This window comes from Bos taurus, chromosome 16, assembly GCF_002263795.3.
Source record: "Bos taurus isolate L1 Dominette 01449 registration number 42190680 breed Hereford chromosome 16, ARS-UCD2.0, whole genome shotgun sequence".
In the NCBI taxonomy this organism is placed as follows: Eukaryota; Metazoa; Chordata; class Mammalia; order Artiodactyla; family Bovidae; genus Bos; species Bos taurus.
This window is the reverse complement of record NC_037343.1, coordinates 51,749,875-51,766,150: the sequence shown is the minus strand read 5'-3', so window position 1 is coordinate 51,766,150 and position 16,276 is coordinate 51,749,875. Positions and strand designations below refer to the sequence as shown.

The 16,276-nt window shown below is 44.1% G+C and overlaps 1 pseudogene; it reads right to left on the bottom strand.

The window, feature by feature from the left end:
* Nucleotides 1-2,649: 2,649 nt before the first annotated feature.
* Nucleotides 2,650-11,459, bottom strand: LOC789035 (dehydrodolichyl diphosphate synthase complex subunit NUS1-like; annotated as a pseudogene).
* Nucleotides 11,460-16,276: the final 4,817 nt, after the last annotated feature.

Genomic DNA, 16,276 nt, shown 5'->3' with positions numbered 1-16,276 from the left:
ATTCCATGGACTGTATAGTCCATGGGGTCACAAGAGTCTGACACGACTGACTGACTTTCACTTTCACTGTGTATATTCACAGAAATATACAGCCATCATCACTATCTAATTCCAGAATATTTGCGTGCTAAGTTGCTTCAGTCGTGTCTGACTGTTTGCAACCCAATGGACTGTAGCCCGCCAGGCTCTTCTGTCCATGGGATTCTCCAGGCAAGAATACTGGAGTGGGTTGCCATTCCTCCTCTGGGGGATCTTCCCAACTCAGGGATGGAACCCAAGTCTCTTACGTCTCCTGCGTTGGCAGACAGGTTCTTTACCACTGAGCCACCTGGGAAGCCTCTCAGAGTATTTGATCACCCCCAAAAAGAAACCGCAGGCCCGCTTTCCCCATCCCCTCAGTCCCTGGCAACCAGTAATCTACGTCCCGTGCATTTGCCTCTTTGGGACATTTTTATCAGTGGAATCACACAATATACTGTCTTTTATGTCTGTCTTCCTTCACTTAGCGTGTTTTCAAGGTTCATTCATATTGTAGCTCGTGTCAATATTTCATTCACTTTTATTGTCAAATAATATCCCATTGTATGAATATACCGCATTTTGTTTATTCATTCATTAGCTGAAGGGCACTTCGGTTATTGCATTTTTTTGACTATTATGAATAATGCTTCTATGAATATTCATGAACAGGTTTATTTTTTTTTAATATGTTTATTCTTATTTATTTGGCTGTGTCAGGTCGTATTCGTGGCACGTGGGACTTTTCGTCGTGGTGCATGGGCTTCTCTCGTTGTGGTGTGGGGGCTCCAGAGTGCACAGGCTCAATAGTTGTGGTGCTTGGGCTTAGTGAGTTGCTCCGAGGCATATGGAATCTTAGTTCCCTGACCAGGGATTGAACCGACATCCCTTACATTGGAAGGTGGATTTATAACCACTGGACCACCAGGCAACTCCCTCATGTGCCTGTTTCTGTGAAGATACATGTTTTCATGTCTCCTGGGTATGCACCTGGTGAAGAATGGAATTGTTGGGAGAATTTTTACATTGTTTCAATTTTTTACATAATTCTTTGTTAAAAATTTAAAAATTCCTTTTCTAAAAAGATGAGCTGAATCCACAGAAAAAAAAAATAATGGAATAATATTTGAGATAGGAAAGAGGTAAGGATAGGTGGGGAGCTGAGACTGAGGCTACCACCTGGTTGGTGAACAACTTTGAGCAAATTCCTGCCCTTCTCAAGGCCAGGCCTGTGAAATGGGGGTGGGGCAGGGTTGGGCAGGGCAGGAGCAGAGGGCTGAGCTAGAATGAAGACTTTTCAGGGCCCACCCAACCCTGATAGCACAAGGTCTTGAAACTGGCTGGGTTTCCACACCTGGTTAGAGAAACAGACGAAGGAAATGATCTGGCCTTTTGAGTTCTCTCCCTGAAAGAATAAATAACACAATGCAGGTATTCCAGGCAACAAGCCAAATTCAACCTAGAAGAATATTTTAGGTCACTCCCTCTTCAATTCCTCAGTGAGATGAAGAGATATTTCACTCTGCCTGACATTTATCTTCCACTCTAAAACAATCTCAAACTAAAATGTGCATAGGAAATCCTGGGGGTTGGGCTGGGCTGGGGGAAAATCCTGGGGATGTTAATAGTCAAATGCTGAATCCACAGGGCTGAGATTCTGCAATTCTAAAGACCTACCAAGTAATGTCAGTGCAGCTGGAGGAGACTTTTCAGAGTCCCTTGGGCAGCAAGGAGATCAAACCAGTCAATCCTAAAGAAAATCAAAGCTGAATTTTCATTGGAAAGACTGAAGCTGAAGCTCCAATACTTTGACCACCTGATGCAAAGAGCTAATTCATTGAAAAAGACCCTAATGGTGGGAAAGATTGAGGGCAAGAGGAGAAGGGGGTGGCAGAGGATGAGATGGTTGGATGGCATCACTGACTCAATGGATGTGAGTTGGAGCAAACTCCAGGAGACAGTGAAAGACAGGGAAGCCTGGTGTGCTACAGTTCTTGGGGTCGCAAAGAGTTGGACATGACTTAGTGACTAACCAACAGCAACCACAAGCTGATATGCAGCCCATGATTTATTTACTTACTTATTATAATTTAAAAAATTATCTATTTATTTTGTTTGTTTTTGGCTGCACAGGGGCTTTGTTGCTGCACGTGGGCTTTCTCTAGTGGCAGATTGCAGGGACTACTCTTTGTTGCCCTGCTTGGGTTTACTGCAGTGTCTTATCTTGTTGTGGAGCATGGGCTTGGTTCCTCTGTGGCATGTGGGGTCTTCCCAGACCAGGGATGGAACCATGTTCCCTGCATTGGCAGCTGGATTCCCAACCACTGAACCACTCAGTTCAGTTACAAAGACTTGGACAGGACTGAGTGACTGAACTTAACTGAACTGAGTTCAGTCGCTCAGTCCTGTCCGACTCTTTGTGACCCCATGGACTGCAGCACGCCAGGCTTCCCTGTCCATCACCAACTCCCGGAGCTTACTCAAACTCACGTCCATCAAGTTGGTGATGTCATCCAACCATCTCATCCTCTGTCATCCCCTTCTCCTCCCACCTTCAATCTTTCCCAGCATCAGGGTATTTTCCAATGAGTCAGTTCTTCACATCAGATGGTCAAAGTATTGGAGCTTCAGCTTCAGCATCAGTCCTTCCAATGAATATTCAGGACTGAGTTCCTTTAGGATTGACTGGTTGGATCTCCTTGCAGTCCAAGGGACTCTCAAGAGTCTTCTCCAACACCACAGTTTAAAAGCATCAATTCTTTGATGCTCAGCTTTCTTTATAGTCCAACTCTCACATCCATACATGACTATTGGAAAAACCATAGCTTTGACTAGATCGACCTTTGTTGGCAAAGTAATGTTTCTGCTTTTTAATATGCTCTCTAAGTTTGTCATAGCTTTTTTCCAAGGAGCAAGCATCTTTTAACTTCATGGCTGCAGTCACCATCTGCAGTGATTTTGGAGCCCAATAAAATAAAGTCTCTCACTGTTTCCATTGTTTCCCCATCTATTTGCTATGAAGTGATGGGACCAGATCCCATGATCTTAGTTTTCTGAATGTTGAGTTTTAAGCCAACTTTTTCACTTTCCTCTTTCACTTTCATCCAGAGGCTCTTTGTTTCTTCTTCACTTTCTGCCATAAGGGTGGTATCATCTACATATCTGAGGTTATTGATATTTCTCCCAGCAATTTTGATTCCAGCTTGTGCTTCATCCAGCCTGGCATTTATGATGTACTCTGCATATAAGTTATATAAACAGGGTGACAATGTACAGCCTTGACATATTCCTGTCCTGATTTGGAACCAGTCTGTTGTTCCATGTCCAGTTCTAACTGTTGCTTCTTGACCTGCATACAGATTCCTCAGGAGGCAGATCAGGTGGCCTGGTATTCTCATCTCTTTAAGAATTTTCCAGTTTGTTGTGATCCACAGAGTCAAAGACTTTGGCATAGTCAATAAAGCAGAAGTAAGATGGCAGAGCAGAAGGACATGTGCTCATCTTCTTTGAAAACTCCAAAACTACAACTCACTGCTGAATAACTGTCGACTGGAGAAAGTTGGATCCCACCAAAAAAAGATACCCCACGTCCAAGGGCAAAGCAGAAGCCCCAGCAAGATGGTAGGAGGGGCGAAATCGAGTTTAGACTCAAACCCCTTACCTGCCAGAGACACTCAGAGGGCTCAAACAAAACTTGTGCTCACCAGGACCCAGGGACCCCACAGAGACTGAGCCAGAACTGTGCTTGAGTGTCTCCTGCGAAGGTACGGGTCAGCAGTGGCCTGCTACAGGGGCAGGGGCTCTGGGTACAGCAGACCTGGGTATGGCATAAGCCCTCTTGGAGGGGGTTACCATTAACCCCACTATAGAGCCACCAGAACTTACACAGGACTGGGGAAACAGACTCTTGGAGGGCACAAACAGAACCTTGTGTGCACTGAACCACTAGGGAAGCCTAATTATTATAATTTTTATTGGAGTATAGTTGATTTACAGTATTTGTTGTGTTAGTCGCAGGCGTACAGCAAAGTGAACCAGTCATATATATACTTATATCCACTCTTTTTAGATTCCTTTCCTATATAGCCCTTCACAGAGTATTGAGTAGAATTCCCTCTGCTGTATAGTAGGACCTTATTAGTTACCTATTTTATGTATAGTATTGTATATATGCCAGACCACAATTTAAATAGCAAGGCTCTAGGGAATTCCCTGAGAGTCCAGTGAGTCATTAGGACTCCATGCTGCCACTGTAGGGGACTAGGGTTCAATCCCTGATTGGGGAACTAAGATCCCACAAGCCATGCAGCATGGCCAAAAAAAAAAAAGGAATCAAAATAAATAAACAGTCATAAACGGAGAAGGCAATGGCACCCCACTCCAGTACTCTTGCCCGGAAAGTCCCATGGATGGAGGAGCCTGGTGGGCTGCAGTCCACGGGGTCACTAAGAGTCGGACACGACTGAGCGACTTAACTTTCACTTTTCACTTTCATGCATTGGAGAAGGAAATGGCAACCGACTCCAGTGTTCTTGCCTGGAGAATCCCAGGGACGGGGGAACCTGGTGAGCTGCCGTCTATGGGGTCGCACAGAGTCGGACACAACTGAAGTGACTTAGCAGCAAGACTTTATTCCTCCTACACAAGGGAATTAAATAGCACTTTGCAATTTTGCCATTATCCATTAGGGAAAGCTACCCTATTGCATGTATTTTGATGAATCTCTCATAATTATGATGACTAGGTGAGTGAGAGAACAAAATGCTTATGCCTGTCCCAGAAAGAGTGTGAGGGAAAACATCATTTTGTCCTTGCAATAACCCTGTGAGATTAGATGATGGTCCCCATTTTGCAAATGAGGAGGGTGTTCAGAGAAGGTGAGCAAATGTCAGAGCTATGGCTTGTTCTACAGTCTGACTCCAAACCCAGTGCCCACTCCCCCACACTGCCTGGTCCCCACTTCCCTCTCTCCCATATCTCTGAAACTGCCATTCAGCCCTGGATTTGGAAACAGTTGCAAGCTCTAGATAGAAAAGGGATTGAGGATATCTAAGCACCGGGATATGCTCCTACAGACATGCAAATTTATGTGACAAGGACGTTCCAGGCAGCAGCATTTATAAGAGAGAAGAGCTGGAAACTCCATTAGAAACACACGGTAGAATTGCTCAAAGATGACTTAAAACAGTAGCAACTGCCTTCCCGTTAGCTTGCATCACCTGTCATTTCTTTCTTGATTTTCAGTACTACCTCTTGTTTGTTTCTGTCTATGTCTGTCTCATCTATTAGAATGTCAGTTCTTGAAAGTCAAGAACATTGCTGGGTTCCTAATGTCAGCGTTCAATCATTTTTGTGAAATGAATGAACCTGAGCATTTTGAGATAGCAAGTAAAAAGGTCATTGCAGGATGTTGTGCACAGGATACTATTTTTGTTTTAAAAAATGTTTGAGTGCAGGTAGAGAAAAATCTGTAAGACTGAATATTAATAACTTTGGGATGGGACTGGGGATTAGGTAGGGATGATTCTCATTTTCCATTATTTCAGTCTGTTTTTTACTATGAGCATGAATTTCCTTAGTAATAATAAAAGTGTTTTTTTTTTTAAATAATATTCCAGACTTTTATGTATAGGTACCAACATTGATATCTGGGGATGTTTATTCCAGCATTATTTATAGTAGCAAAAAGTAGAAATTATCATTTGCCTGCTTTAAAAGGGCTTACCAGGTAGCACTAGTGGTAAAGAATCCACCTGCCAATGCAGGAAACATGAGAGACTCAGGTTCGACCCCTGGGTCAGGAAGATCCCCTGGAGGAGGGCATAGAAGCCCACTCCAGTATTCTCGGCTGGAGAATCCCATGGACAGGGTAGCCTGGTGGGCTACAGTTCATGGGGCTACAAAGAGTTGGACATGACTGAAGCGACTTAGCGTGCATGCAACACAGAACTCCATTCCTCTGGAGATCCCTCAGACTCGGAATGCTTCTTCCTTTTTTTGTTTAGTGGCTCAGTCGTGTCTGACTCTTTGCAACCTCATTGGACTGTAGCCTGCCAGGCTCCTTTGTCCATGGGATTTTCCAGGCAAGAATACTGGAGTGGGTTTCCATTTCCTTCTTCTGGGGATCTTCCCAACCTAAGGATCTAACCTGCAGCTCCTATCACATCTCCTGCATTGCAGATGGATTCTTTTACTGCTGAGCCACCAGGGAAGCCCTAGAATGAATCCTTTCAGTTCAGTTCAGTTCAGTCGCTCAGTCGTGTCCGACTCTTTGTGACCCCATGAATCACAGCATGCCAGGCCTCCCTGTCCATCACCAACTCCCAGAGTTCACTCAGACTCATGTCCATCGAGTTGGTGATGCCATCCAGCCATCTCATCCTCTGTTGTCCCCTTCTCCTCCTGCCCCCAATCCCTCCCAGCATGAGGGTCTTTTCCAAATGAGTCAACTCTTCGCATGAGGTGGTCAAAGTATTGAAGTTTCAGCTTCAGCATCAGTGATTCCAATGAACACCCAGGGCTGATCTTCTTTAGGATGGACTGGTTGGACCTCCTTGCAGTCCAAGTTACTCTCAAGAGTCTTCTCCAACACCACGGTTCAAAAGCATCAATTCTTTGGCGCTCAGCTTTCTTCACATCCTTTAATAAGTCAATATAGTATTTATTTATTTATTTTTTAATTGAAGAGTAATTGCTTTATAGGATTTTGTTGTTTTCTGTTAAACATCAACATGAATCAAACATTGGTGTACATATGTCCCCTAACTGTTGAACCTCTCTCCCACCTCTCTCCCCATCCCACCCCTCTAGGTGGTTACAGCCCGTTTGAGTTCCCTGAGACATACAGCAAATTCCCATTGGCTATCTATTTTACATATGGTAATATAAGTTTCCATGTTATTCTCTCCATACATCTCACCCTCTCCTCTCATCTTCCCATGTCCATAAGTCTGTTCTCTCTGTTTCTCCATTGCTGCCTCGCAAATAAATCCATCAGTACCACTTTTCTAGATTCCATATATATGTGCTAGTATACGATACTTATCTTTCTCTTTGTGACTTACTTCACTCTGTATAATAGGCTCAAGGTTCATCCAGCTCATTAGAACTGACTCAAATGCATTTCTTTTTATGGCTGAGTAATATTTCATTGTGTATATGAAGCACAACTTCTTTATCCATTCATCTGTCAATGGATATCTAGGTTGCTTCCATGTTCTAGCTGTTGTAAATAGTGCTGCAGTGAACAATAGGATACATGTGTCTTTTTCAATTTTGGTTTCCTCAGGGTATATGCTTTAGGAGTGGGATTGCTGAGTCATGTGTTGGTTTTATTCCTAGTTTTTTAAGGAATCTCCATACCATCTCCCATAGTGGCTGTACCAATTTACATTCCCACCAAAAGTGCAAGAGCATTCCCTTTTCTCCACACCCTCTCCAGCATTTATTGTTTGTAGACTTTTTGGATGATTGCCATTCTGACCGGTGTGAGGTGATATCTCATTGTAGTTTTGATTTGCATTTCTCTAATAATGAGCGATGTTGAGCATCTTTTCACGTGTTTGTTAGCCATCTGTATTGGAGAAATGCTTATTTAGGTCTTTTCCCCACTTTTAGATTGGGTTGTTTGTTTTTCTGATATTGAGTTGTATGAGCTGCTTGTATATTTTGGAAATTAATCCTTTGTTTGTTGTTTAATTTGCTATTATTTTCTCCCATTCTGAGGGTTGTCTTTCCACCTTGTTTATAGTTTCCTTTGCTATGCAAAAGCTTTTAAGTTTAACTAGGTCCCACTTGTTTACTTTTGTTTTTATTTCCATTACTCTAGGAGGTGGATCATAGAGGATCTTGCTTTGATTTATGTTGTTGAATGTTCTGCCTAAGAGTTTTATAGTTTCTGGTCTTACACTTAGGTCTTTAATCCATTTTGAGTTTATCTTTGTGTATGGTGTTAGAAAGTGTTCTAATTTCATTCTTTTACATATAGCTGTCCAGTTTTCCCAACACCACTTACTGAAGAGGCTATCTATGCCCAATTGTCTATTTTTGCCTCCTTTGTAAAAAATGAGGTACCAATAGGTGTGTGGATTTATTTCTGAGCTTTCTAGCTTGTTCCATTGGTTTATATTTCTGTTTTTGTGGCAGTACCATACTGTCTTGATGACTGTAGCTTTGTAGTATAATCTGAAGTCAGGAAGGTTGATTCATCCAGCTCCATTCTTCTTTCTCAAGATTGCTTTGGCTATTCAGGGTCTTTTGTGTTTCCATATGAATTTTGCAATTTTTTGTTCTAGTTCTATGAAAAATGCCATTGGTAGTTTGATAGGGATCACATTGAATCTGTAGATTGCATCTGGTAGTATAGTCATTTTCATAACATTGATTCTTCCTTCCCAGGAACATGGACTAGCTCTCCATCTGTTTACGTCATCTTTGATTTCTTTCATCAGTGTCTTATAATTTTTTGTATATAGTTCTTTCATCTCCTTCAGATCAGATCAGATCAGCTCAGATCAGTCACTCAGTCGTGTCCGACTCTTTGCGACCCCATGAATCACAGCATGCCAGGCCTCCCTGTTCATCACCAACTCCCAGAGTTCACTCAGACTCATGTCCATCGAGTCAGTGATGCCATCCAGCCATCTCATCCTCTGTTGTCCCCTTCTCTTCCTGCCCCCAATCCCTCCCAGCATCAGAGTCTTTTCCAATGAGTCAACTCTTCGCATAAGATGGCCAAAGTACTGGAGTTTCAGCTTTAGCATCATTCCCTCCAAAGAAATCCCAGGGCTGATCTCCTTCAGAATGGACTTGTTGGATCTCCTTGCAGTCCAAGGGACTCTCAAGAGTCGTCTCCAACACCACAGTTCAAAAGCATCAATTCTTCTTCGGCGCTCAGCCTTCTTCACAGTCCAACTCTCACATCCATACATGACCACAGGAAAAACCATAGCCTTGACTAGACGAACCTTTGTTGGCAAAGTAATGTCTCTGCTTTTGAATATGCTATCTAGGTTGGTCGTAACTTTCCTTCCAAGGAGTAAGCGTCTTTTAATTTCATGGCTGCAGTCACCATCTGTAGTGATTTTGGAGCCCAGAAAAATAAAGTCTGACACTGTTTCCACTAGGTAGGTTTATTCCTAGATATTTTATTCTTTTTGTTGCAGAGGTGAATGGGATTGATTTCTTAATTTCTTTCTGATTTTTCATTATTAGTATATAGGAATGCAAGTGATTTCTGTGTATTGATTTTGTATCCTGTGACTTTGCTAAATTCACTGATTAGCTCTGGTAATTTTCTGATAGTATCTTCAGGATTTTCTAGGTATAGTATCATGTCATCTGCAAACAGTGAGAGAGTTACTTCTTTTCCAATCTGGATTCCTTTTATTTCTTTTTCTTCTCTGAATGCTGTAGCAAGGACTTCCAAACCTATGTTGAATAATAGTGGTGAGAGTGGACACCCTTGTCTTGTTCCTGATCTTAGGGTAATGCTTTCAGATTTTCCACCATTGAGAATAATATTTTCTATGGGCTTATCATATATGGCCTTTACTATGTTGAGACAGGTTCCTTCTATGCCCATTTTCGGAAGAGTTTTAATAGGTGCTGAACTTTGTCAAAGGCTTTTTCTGCATCTATTGAGATTATTGCATGGTTTTTCTCTTTCAATTTGTTAATATGGTGTATCACATTGATTGATTTGCAAATACTGAAGAATGCTTGCATCCCTGGAATAAACCCAACTTGATCATGGTGTATGAACTTTTTAATGTGTTGTTGAATTCTGTTTGCTAGAATTTTGTTGAGGATTTTTACATCTATGTTCATCAGTGATATTGGCTTGTAGTTTTCTTTTTTAGTGTTGTCTTTGGTTTTGGTATCAGGGTGATGGTGGCCTCATAGAATGGGTTTGGAAGTGCTCCTTCCTCTGTTTATCTTCTATAGTATTCTTAAAAATTAAAGTTTGGCCACCAGGAAAGACTGAACAAAAATTATTCCCCTCCCTCCCAAACAACAAGGAAACAGCTTAATCATCTCTTTCCTGACCCACAGAAACAAGGAAGTAGCTGGAGCTGAAGCCTTAAATATGAAATTTCAGCTCCTAAAACATTGCTTGTTGCTCAAAGGTGAAAATCCACACGTTTTCTTCTCCAATATTTGTCCTAATTGTGGGTTTGTTTCCATACAGCATGCAGGCATACATCCCTGGTACTCACTCACACGTGCTCTTACTTTCACGTGAGACACTATTTTTGTGTGTGTGTTTGTTGATTAATTATGAGAATAACAAACTTGGTGTGTGCAGAGTTTCAAAGGTGCTTTGTCCACATCAAAGCCACCTGAGTCCTTTTCTCTGAAAGCCTGAAAAATCAAATTACACAACCAAGGATCACGACTTTCCCAGATGCTGTTCACAGGCTGCATATTGACGGAGGGCAGAGAAAAAGTCCTCATAACTGATGTTTAGGTAGGAAGGCAAAGAGACAAGCTCTATCACCCTGATATGCTAGTGCAGAAAGCCTAGTGTGCTGTCCTCAGACCAAACTTCAACACTAAATCAGGATCAGGGACATCATTCAAACTAAATGGTCTAACATATCTGCATCCATATCTGTGGATTTCTTTTGCTGCTGAACTACTAACTGGCCAAACTCTTGAGCAGTTCTCACAATATCTGCTTTTCCATCTTCTGGGGACAGCACTTTCGCTGGCGAATGGCAATCTTTGTCATGACTTTACAAATTCTGGTGAGTATTTGGAACTATCTAAGTCAGTCCAGATGTTCCTGATGTTGTTTTAAATTTCATCCCTCAACCTGGAATTATTTCTTTTGACAATCCCCTGGTGGTCGTAGACGCTGAGGAAATAGATGCCCACGCCAGACCGCACCACCAAGCTTGCGATGTCGGAGAAGCTGGGCTCCTGCTCCTTCTCGGTGATCACCAGGCTCAAGTACACAGGCAGCTTCTCCAAGGAACTGCAGTCCTCGCGCTACTGCAACCTCAGGTGGGCCGGCCGGGCCGGTCTCCTGAGCCGAGGCCGGTGGTCAAGGCGGTTCCCGCCGGCAGCCGGGAGCTGGGAACCGAGCGGCGCTAGAACCGTGGCGGAGGCGGCGCGGCAGCGGCTACGCCTGATCCAGTTCTAGGTGCCTAACCGCAAGCGGAGCCCGGAGGTGAGCTTGAGATGAGATGCAGGCCGACCGGGCGTGCAGCCACCCACAGCAGCAGCTCCTACAGCCCGATCACGCTCTCGTGGCTCCCTGGCGTCCGCCCGCTCCCACACCCGCGGCGAGCCAGCTTCCTATCCAGAGTCGCCCAGCGTTTCCCGCCCCCTGCCCTCAAACCCGTTCTTTACACTTTCCACGCACCCCCAACCTCTTTCTGCTGTCAGTACCTCACCTCGCTCCCCACCCTCAACTCCCCCACCCCAATCTCCGCCATCTCCCTCCATCATCATAGTGATTGAACCGTGCAGACCCAGGTCTGCAGACCTGAGTTTGCACACCGGTTCTGCCACACTAGGGAGTTAATTTGAGTCCCAGTTCCCTTCTTTATACTTAGAACTCCCAGATTCTCTGGGACTTTATTTTTCTTTTGGCCACGCCAGGCGGCATGTGGGATCTTAGTTCCCCGACTAAGGTTAGAACTCCTGCAGATTCCTGCAGCACGGAGTCTTAACCACTGGACCTCAGGGAAGTCCCTCCTTTATAAAGTTACTAACAGGATAATGCTGCCTCTGCCAAACAGCTTTAATGAGCGAAGTATTGGAAAGGGCTTTGTAAGCTGCAAAGCTCCTTCCAGATGTTAGCTATATGGGTAAGATGTCCACCTAGCCCTCTGGATGGATGTCATCTCAAATGATTACTGGCTCTAGTCTTTACTAAACAAGAAAAAAAAGAGATTTGGGGGTATACGTTTTGTAATTCAGTTACCTTAATAACATTAGGCAAGAGCTGAATCACAACCCACGATTACAGCCTGGGCAAAAGCTTGCTAGAAACATTCTTCGACATTTTTAGCCAAAAAGTTGTTCGTTCCTCAGTGTTCTCCCTCTTTTGCATCCCACACTGAGCCAGCGACTGAGTACTGACTCAGTCTTAAGGGAGAAGTAGCATGAATTCAGCAACGTTGTATATAGCATCTTCTTATATTCCTACACTGAGCCAGACTTCCTTAGGTAAGAAGAGAAACTGGAACTGGAGATCCTCAAGAGACCTAATCAGGGGACTTTCCCTGGTGGCACAGTGGATAAGAATCCGCCTGTCAATGCAGAGGACACAGGTTGGATCCCTGCTCTGGGAAGATTCCACGTGCTGTGGAGCAACTAAGCCCCTGCGCCACAGCTACCGAGCCCACATACTGTAACTACTGAGGCCCGAGTGCTCTAGGGTCTGTGCTCCACAACAAGAGAAGCACCGCAATGAGAAGCCTGAGCACCACAAGGAAGAGTAGCACCTGCTCGCCTCAACTAGAGAAAGCCTGCAAACAGCAACGAAGACCCAGGGCAGCCAAAAATGAATTTAAAAAGAGAGAGAGACCTAGGCAGAAGCTGCCAGAGATGTCATAAAGGGGATTCAGATATGAGGTGAGAGGCTGGAGCAGATCAGTACTAAGATCTCTTCCAACTGTAAATTTCTATGGAGAAGAGCTCCTGCCCTTTTGAAGCATACAATCTAATCAGGGAGATAGACATGAAGAACATGTAGAGACTTCCCTGTCAGTCCAATGGGCTTCCCTGGTGGCTCAAGTGGTAAGGAATCTGCCTGCAATGCATGAGACCTGGGTTGGATTCCTGAGTCGGGAAGATTCCCCTGGAGAAGGGAATGGCAACCCACTCCAGTATTCTTGCCTGGAGAATCCCATGGACTGAAGAGCCTGTGTCGGGCTACAGTCCATAGGGTCACAAAGAGTCGGACATGACTGAGCAATTAACACTTGCCTTTTCCAGTGGTTAGGATTCTGTGCTTCCACTGCATCAGGCATGTATTCCATTACAGGTCTGGGAACTAAGATCCCTGCAGGGCCAAAAAGAAAAAAGATAAAGAGACAGTAAGGAAAAAGTCCTGAGCAGGAATGAGCATCGCCTATTTAATTACCATTGCAAGTATGTTAGTTGTTTCAGTTCAGTTCAGTCGCTCAGTCGTGTCCGACTCTCTGCGACCCCATGAATCGCAGTACGCCAGGCCTCCCTGTCCATCACCAACTCCTGGAGTTCACTCAGACTCACGTCCATGGAGTCAGTGATGCCATCCAGACATCTCATCCTCTGTCATCACCTTCTCCTCCTGCCCCCAATCCCTCCCAGCATCAGAGTCTTTTCCAGTGAGTCAACTCTTCGCGTGAGGTGGCCAAAGTACTGGAGTTTCAGCTTTAGCATCATTCCTTCCAAAGAAATCCCAGGGCTGATCTCCTTTAGGATGGACTGGTTGGATCTCCTTGCAGTCCAAGGGACTCTCAAGAGTCGTCTCCAACACCAGAATTCAAAAGCATCAATTCTTCTTCGGCGCTCAGCCTTCTTCACAGTCCAACTCTCACATCCATACATGACCACAGGAAAAACCATAGCCTTGACTAGACAGACCTTTGTTGGCAAAGTAATGTCTCTGCTTTTGAGTATGCTATCTAGGTTGGTCATAACTTTCCTTCCAAGGAGTAAGTGTCTTTTAATTTCATGGCTGCAGTCACCATCTGCAGTGATTTTGGAGCCCAAAAAAATAAAGTCTGACACTGTTTCCACTGTTTCCCCATCTATTTCCCATGAAGTGATGGGACCAGATCCCATGATCTTCATTTTCTGAATGTTGAGCTTTAAACCAACTTTTTCACTCTCCACTTTCATCAAGAAGCTTTTGAGTTCCTCTTCACTTTCTGCCATAAGGGTGGTGTCATCTGCATATCTGAGGTTATTGCTATTTCTCCCAGCAATCTTGATTCCAGCTTGTGCTTCTTCCAGCGTTTCTCATGATGTACTCTGCGTATAAGTTAAATAAGCAGGGTGACAATATACAGCCTTGACATACTTCTTTTCCTATTTGGAACCAGTCTGTTGTTCCATGTCCAGTTCTAACTGTTGCTTCCTGACCTGCATACAGATTTCTCAAGAGGCAGGTCAGGTGGTCTGGTATTTCCATCTCTTTCAGAATTTTGTGTCCGATTATTTGTGACCCCATGGACTGTAGTCTGCCAGGCTCTTCTGTCCATAGGATTCTCCAGGCAAGAATACTGGAGTGGGTTGCCATTCCCTTCTCCCAGGGATCTTCCTGACCCAGGGATCAAACCCAGGTCTCCTGCATTGCAGACAAAGTCTTTACCATCTGAGCCACCAGGAAAGCCTACCACTGCAAGGAATGGTGACTGTTTTTCAACTGGGGGAGGCCTGTGGGTTTAACTCCTCTAGGAATCCTTGAAATTGTTGTTGTTTAGTACCTAAGTCATGTCTGACTCTTTTGCAACCCCATGGACTGTGGCCTGCCAGGCTCCTCTATCCATGGGATTCTCCAGGCAAGAATACTGGAGTGGGTTGCCATTTCCTCCTCCAGGGGTTGGAACTGACAGGTCTGGTTTAATAAGTCAGCAAATGTGACTTGGGACAACTAAAGTTGGAAGGCTTGGATTAGCTCACTGAGGGAAGGGCGGGTCCTTGCTCTGTAACTGCCAATCAGGGTGCGGAGATTTTAGAACAGCAGCAGCTACACTGCCATTGCAGGAAGAGTATAGCCTGCTAGTCAGTGGGAAGCTAGAGGCGGCTATTTTTCATTGCTACTTGCTTTCTGAACACTGTTGGGACATTGTAGAGCTCACAAACTCACACACATTCCTTGCTCTGTGAGGTATGCAGGATCATTTTTATCCTCATATTGTTGCTGAGGAAACTTAGTGAAATGCCTTACCCTTTATCTAGTGAGGTACAGGCTATGCTGAGACCCACTTATCCTGACCTCCAGATGAGTGTGTGTGTGCTAGGTTGCTTTAGTTGTGACTCTTTGCGACCCCATGCACTATAGCCCTCCAGGCTCCTCTGTGCAGGGGACTCTCCAGGCAAGAATACTGGGGTGGGTTGACATGCCCTCCTCCAGGGGATCTTCCCAACCCAGGGATCAAACCCATGTCTCTTACATCTCCTGAATTGGCAGGCAGGTTCTTTACCACTAGCACCACCTAGGAAGCCTCAGATGAGTGCTTGTTCCTTAAAGAAGATTGTCACGTGAATTTCAAGACTAATGTTAGAGTCAGGACTTTAAAAAGCTGATGAGTGAGGAGAAACTTCTCGTCATATCTCGACTCCCCACTTTCCATTTCTAGACACACACAATGATGATAAATTTAAATGTATTATTGCAAATGCAAGAATATTGCATTTGAATGTGTGCTCAGTCATTTAAGTCGTGTGTGACTCTTTGCGACCCCATGGACTGTAACCCACCAGGCTCCTCTGTCCATGGAATTCTTCAGGCAAGAATACTGGAGTGGGTTGCCATTTCCTTCTCCAGGGCATCTTCCCAACCCAGGAATAGAATCTGTCTCTCTTACGTCTCCTGCATTGGCAGACAGGCTCTTTACCACTGGGGCTTCCCTGGTGACTCAGATGGTAAAGTGTCTGCCTGCAGTGAGGAAGACCTGGGTTCGATCCCTGGGTTGGGAAGATCCCTTGGATCTTCCACTTGGATGTTTACCACTAGTGCCACCAAATCAAATCCATGGATCTGGTAACCTTCTGGAACAGTGCGGTTTGGTAGAAATATAATTTTTTAAATTTTCTAGAAGCTACATTTTATAAATAAAAAGGCACAGAGTGAATTAATATATTTAATTCAATATATCAAAAATATTTTAAAAACTTATAATCACAATATATAATACTAATGAGATAGTTTAAATTCTAAGTCTTCAGAATCTGGTAAGCATATTATGCTAATAAGACATCTCAATTTGAACTAGCCACATTTCAAGTACTCGGTTCGATTTGTATCTTGGACAGTTTTGGCCAGTGCAGTTCTAGAAGTAGAACTGCTAGTATTTGAGGCTGACCCCAACACACTCCAGTACTCTTGCCTGGAGAATCCCATGGACGGAGAAGCCTGGTGGGCTAGAGTCCATGGGGTCGCAAAGAATCAGACACGACTGAAGCAGCTTAGCACAGCACAGCACTGTGAAGTTGGCAGGCATCTTTTTGGGGACAAAATATCTTCTGATGTTCCTCATATCACACAAAACACGCATGTCCTGCATCATCCTTCAAGAAAAAGAAATGAAAAGGA